This window comes from Pectinophora gossypiella, chromosome 10 (genome assembly GCF_024362695.1).
Source record: "Pectinophora gossypiella chromosome 10, ilPecGoss1.1, whole genome shotgun sequence".
NCBI lineage: Eukaryota > Metazoa > Arthropoda > Insecta > Lepidoptera > Gelechiidae > Pectinophora > Pectinophora gossypiella.
The window spans coordinates 15,031,353-15,037,352 of NC_065413.1; positions in this window are offsets into that span (position 1 = coordinate 15,031,353).

Sequence of the window (6,000 nt, forward strand, 5' to 3'; positions counted from 1 at the left end):
ATAAAAAAGTGTTACGTAGATAATTATTATAATATTACTTATTAAGAGATATTTATGATGACACGTCTTTGGTTTAAGATTAGGATAGAATGTTGTTGACTATCTGTGAACGTGTCTAATCATAATAGAAAGGGTCTGAGGATAAGATGAAATGTATTAACTGAGTTATAGACAAAGAATATCTGATCTTTTTCTTAAGTATATACGTCATGATCAAAACAAATCAATCAAATCAAATATACTTTATTGCACACAACATACAAAACAAATTAACACAGATGATGATAGATACAGTACAATCTGGCGGCCTTATTGCTAAGCAGCAATTTCTTCCAGGCAACCAGTGGATAGGAAACATTATTACAATTTGGTGCGGGACAGTGCAACATCTTGTATAAAATAATAAATACCATAAATTAAAAAAAAAACAAATAAAAGTAAAATAAATACTTAAATAAAAATAAAATAGAAATATTATATAAATATAAATACATACATACTTATACCCATTTATATCAGACGTATATATTATAATTAAATATGACATTACATGTAGATATGACAAAAGTTTCCTATAACTAATAATGGATAAAATACGTTATATTATTAGTCACGTCATGATGTGATTTTCTTCAACAAAACTTCGATTTCATGGTAAAAGCGAAGTTTTGCTATTCAGTAAGTCTATTGCGAAGGCAATTCCCACTAGCTCAACTGGTAAGACTACTTGGTAAAACGTGGTCAGTCGTCCGCGCAGCGTCCTTGCGCAAGGTCGTGTCACTTGCAGTTCGCTCAGTATATGAAAACCGGTCGCCTACTTCTCGCGGCTTCTCGATTTTTCGATCCATTAACAAAGTTATTGTATATTGTGCTTTATAACAATGACGACTCAATGCGAATTGATAATAAATGAACTTCTCTGCTTTATCCAGTGTAAAGCAGCGATTTTGGATGAACAAGCTATAGTGCAATTGTGTGATTGTTTTTCGGAAAAAGACGTCGAACAAGCCAGAGAAGTCCTCGTCGGGCTGTCCCTGCTACGCAACACGAGAAAGGGAGACGGGAAGAAGAAACGAAGCTTGCAGGATATCGTAACGGCAATTAAGGAAACGGCGACAAATCAGTCACCACCAGTCTTCGTCGCAAAAGATCTTCACCGCCTGCCCCCCGTAACGTTCGACTACATTGACGTCTCAACATTACTAAAGGAAATTCTACGTTTAAAACAGGACGTGCATAATATACAGTGCGATTATCTAAGAACAAAAGATTTAATATCTATTACTGATCAAGTACAAATCCTGCAAAACACAAGGACGAAGCAAGAAAGCGATCAAAACCTGACGAAAATACCATGTGAGAAAAAGACGGAGAAAATAATTACGAATAAGACAAGAAAATTAGACACACGACACGCAAAAATTAAGAAAAATCCATCAAAAATACTGAAGGTGGGAGAAGAAAAAGGCACTAACGGTCAAGTGACGTCAGCGACTTCGAACACAGCGCGCGAGCCGCATCCTAGCAGCGGGGTGCGCAGTGGCTGCGCGAGCGCCGAACCACAGTCGCGTGCAATAAGTAGCCCAATCACAAAATCGAGTCTTTTGACTCTGAACGACACTATTACCGACAATAATAATACGACAGACGACAGTTTTACAACAGTCGTGCACAAGAAGCCTCGCTACAGAGCGATTAAGAGAAATAAAAACAACGTCGGAACTGCTCAACTACATAGTAGCAAAATACAAGTAGCGCCAAGACTTACATATATTTATGTATCAAGGTTTCACCCGGAAACAACCACATACGACATAAAAGATTTTTTACAAGAAAACGACAAAACTGTCGTAAATATTGAAAAACTTACGCAGTACAATAGTACCGATTTTTCTTCTTTTAAAATTACGACTTATCAGGCACAGGAAGGCACATTACTTAACGAACAATTCTGGCCAAGTGGAATAGTTTATAGGAGATACAAACTAAAGCGAGGCCCGCGATCACCGCAGGCGCCTCAGGCTTACGCTGGTGCGGCATCTGTCAGCGGCGGCGGCACCGTCCGCGTTTAAACAATGAAGACGAGTCTCGTTAGTTTTAACTGCAAGGGAATAAAACGTACGCAGCAGCATGTGCGTGATTTATGCATGAAGTACGATCTTATTGCGCTTCAGGAACACTGGCTAATACCCGATGAAATAGACTTCTTGAAGACTATACACCCGGACTTTGACTATCATGGAATATCTGCTGTGGATACATCAACAGTATTAATAGGAAGGCCGTATGGAGGGGTAGCTCTGTTATGGAAGAGGTCACTGTTTACATGCGTCACCCCAATCGATACCGGTTCGACGAGAGTTATGGCTGTGCGTGTGAGCATAACTTCAGCGACGTCGGTTACAGAACAAAGGAGTTTCATTGTCATGTCGGTGTACATGCCAACGCAACACCCAAATAACTTAACCTTGTTTACTGAGTGTTTAGCAGTGATAAGTGCAGTGATAGAAAATAACGACGATGAAAACGTAATCTGTCTTGGTGATTTCAATGCGGATTTTGTGCGATCTAATCCTAATAACATCTTTGGTCCCGAACTAAGAAAGTACAGTGAGGAGCAGAATTGGGTATGTGTGGACACTTTATTATTAAATTCGGACACGTATACTTTCCAAAGTGATGCACACCGCACGCTCACGCGTAGCTGGATAGATCATTGTATAGTTACGGACTCTGCGTTTAGTATGTTTACGAATGCGCGAGTGTTAACGGATGTTTATGCTTCTGATCATTTTCCTGTCATATTTGATTGTAATATTGACATGATGATTCCTAAATTGGTTTCTGCATGCCCCCCGCGTGTTAGCAGGGTGATATGGGGAAACAGGAGCGTTAAACAAACGCGTCGTTACTCTGAGCTTTGTGATGAGTACATTAAAGCAATTGAGTGGCCAGTATCTATATCACCATGTTCCAGCAAAGTGGCATGTTGTAAGACCGAATGTAAACAAGCAATAGAAAAGGTATATATACAAATAACAGATTGCATGCAACGCGCGGCCGTTAACTCCTATGTAGGTAAAACTAAGAAATGTAATAGACAGCAGGTTACAGGTTGGAATTATCACGTAGCCTCTTATCACTCTAGAGCTAGATTAGCATATCAAACCTGGATATTTGCTGGTAGTCCGAAGGAAGGCATTTTATATGAAGAAATGTATAATACTCGCAAAGACTTTAAAAACAAGCTTAAGTGGTGTCAAAGAAATGAAAATAAGATACAATTAGACATTATTGCTTTATATAGGGCAAAGAATGACTTCTGTAATTTTTGGAAAGAAACTAATAAACTTAAGTACAGAGCTAGTACTCCTATATCAGTTAACGGCAGTTGTAATCAATCTGAAATCTCAAATATGTTTATGAATAAATTTAAAAGTGTCAGCGGGTCTGTTCCGTCGAACGCGGGCGCGCCGCCACCGCAACCGCGCTCCGACGCGGCGCCTGGGCCGCCGCCGTGGCGCGGGGAGACACCGCCGTATGCGCACGACTGCTCCTATAATATTCGTATTACTGTTGAGGAGTTTTGTAAACAAGTCACAGACATGAAGCGCGGCAAATCCCCCGGCCACGACGGCCTCAGCGTTGAACATGTTCTCTATGGAGGACTGTCGGTGTGTGAAACACTGTGTACCTTGTTTAATGCATGCGTTGAACATAGCTACTTACCTAGTGAACTTATAAAAACAATTGTAGTACCAATTATAAAGAACAGGACTGGGGATGTATCTAGCCTTGCCAATTACCGCCCTATATCACTTGCAACAATTGTTTCAAAAGTATTTGAACGTATTATTAACACTTATCTAAATGAAGAGAACATTCCATTGCATGACGCTCAGTTTGGCTTCAGGAAAGGGCTGTCAACTGACCTCGCTATATTTTCCCTAAAAAATACTGTAAAATATTATGTCACGAGAAATACTTCGGTATACTCATGTTTTCTAGACCTTAGTCGCGCCTTTGATACGATAGATTACAATACCCTCTGGAGTAAACTAAGAAATACTAAGGTGCCCTCTAAAATAACTAACCTACTACAGTACTGGTACATGAAACAAGAAAACCAGGTGAGGTGGGGGGAGGCACTCTCTGATGTGTACAAATTGGAATGCGGCGTGCGGCAGGGCGGGCTGACCTCGCCGGTCCTGTTTAATCTGTACATGAACGAGCTGCTGGAGAGGCTCAGCAGCACCAGGGTCGGCTGCCACGTGGGCGGCGCTTGCGTTAACAACCTCAGCTACGCAGACGACATGGTGCTGCTGAGCCCCTCCGCAGCCGGGCTCGCTCACCTGATACAGATCTGTGAAAGGTATGCAAGCGCTCACGGCTTAACGTATAACGTAAAAAAGACAGAAGTCATGATTTTCAAATATGGAAAGGGTCCTAAATCACTTCCTGTTATTACATTATGTGGGGAGACCTTGAAGTATGTATCCACTTTTAAATACTTGGGCCATATATTAAATGAGAACCTCAAAGATGATGATGATTTGGATAGGCAGCGGCGTGCACTTGCGATGCGTGCAAACATGCTGGCGAGGCGATTTACACACTGCTCCCATCAAGTAAAAGTTACTCTCTTCAAAGCCTACTGTCAGGCGTTGTACACTAGCCATCTATGGTATAAATATACAAAATGTGTGTTTAATACATTACGTGTCCAATATAATAACGCTCTTAGAGCTATACTCGGGCTACCATGGCGGTGTAGCGCGTCTGGCATGTTTGCAGTGAACGGGGTGAGCGACCTTATCATGCTATTAAGCAGGTTGAAAACATCTTTTCATGAGAGACTATGTTCCACAAAAAATTTTATTATAGACGCAATCTACAAGTCTGTGTATATAACTACATATTTAAAGAATGCCTGATTGTGCCGGATATTGACATGTACTTATTGCTTATTTATTATTATTATGTATAATTATTACAATTTCAATTAATAATAATTTCAATTTAATTTAATTAATTAATTATTTAAGTGGACAAATTATGTAATAATAATGATATTATGGGTGGGTGTATTAATTGTGTTGTATAATTAATATTATTGCCTGAAATAAACAATTTTTATTTATTTATTTATTTATTTAAAACTACTGGGAATAGAATAATTTTATTCAACTAATTTCAATCCGGGTAAAAATTGCGACCTATTATTTGGATTTAAACTAACTTGGCTTATCTATTCGCTATCCCGGGTCGGTGTGAAGCAAACATAAGAATATTCTTAAGTTAAACATATACACATAAACTCACGTCCGTAATACCTGCTGGGGTGGGCAGAGCCACAAGCAGTCAACTTGCAACACACAAACACACGCACGCACGCACGCACTCACGCACGCATGCACGCACGCACGCACGCACGCACTCACGCACGCACGCACGCACGCACGCACCCACACACACACTCACGATTGCTTGTTCGCTTTTTTTTCTTACTACGTTAAAACCCACGATAACTATATTTGTCATCAAAATTATTGTAATATGGCTTTATACACATAAGAATATCAAATAAACAGGTGAAACAGTAATATGTAAATGGAGTTTCCAGAGGCAGAATTAATCATCTAATAAAGATATCACTCGTAAAGATTTCTCCGCATTTAAAGTCACGTGTGTACGTATGTGCCTACTTATCAGTGATGTGCAGTAAAAATGAGCAAAAGTTGTGCAAAAAGGCCTTTATTACCTAGCCTTTATTAGACAGATAGGATCTGAAATTCTTTATTTTATTTATTTATTTTATTTTATTTATTAGGGAAATAAACAGCGCTAACATTACAATTAGTTTTAGGCTGATGAGACGTTCGTTATGTAAATTTGACGATTGAAAGTGTAACTATGTTACCTGCTGAATAAAGATATTTTTGATTTGAATTAAAAAAAATAAGATGATCTGTGCTTCGGAAGGCACGTTAATCCGTTGGT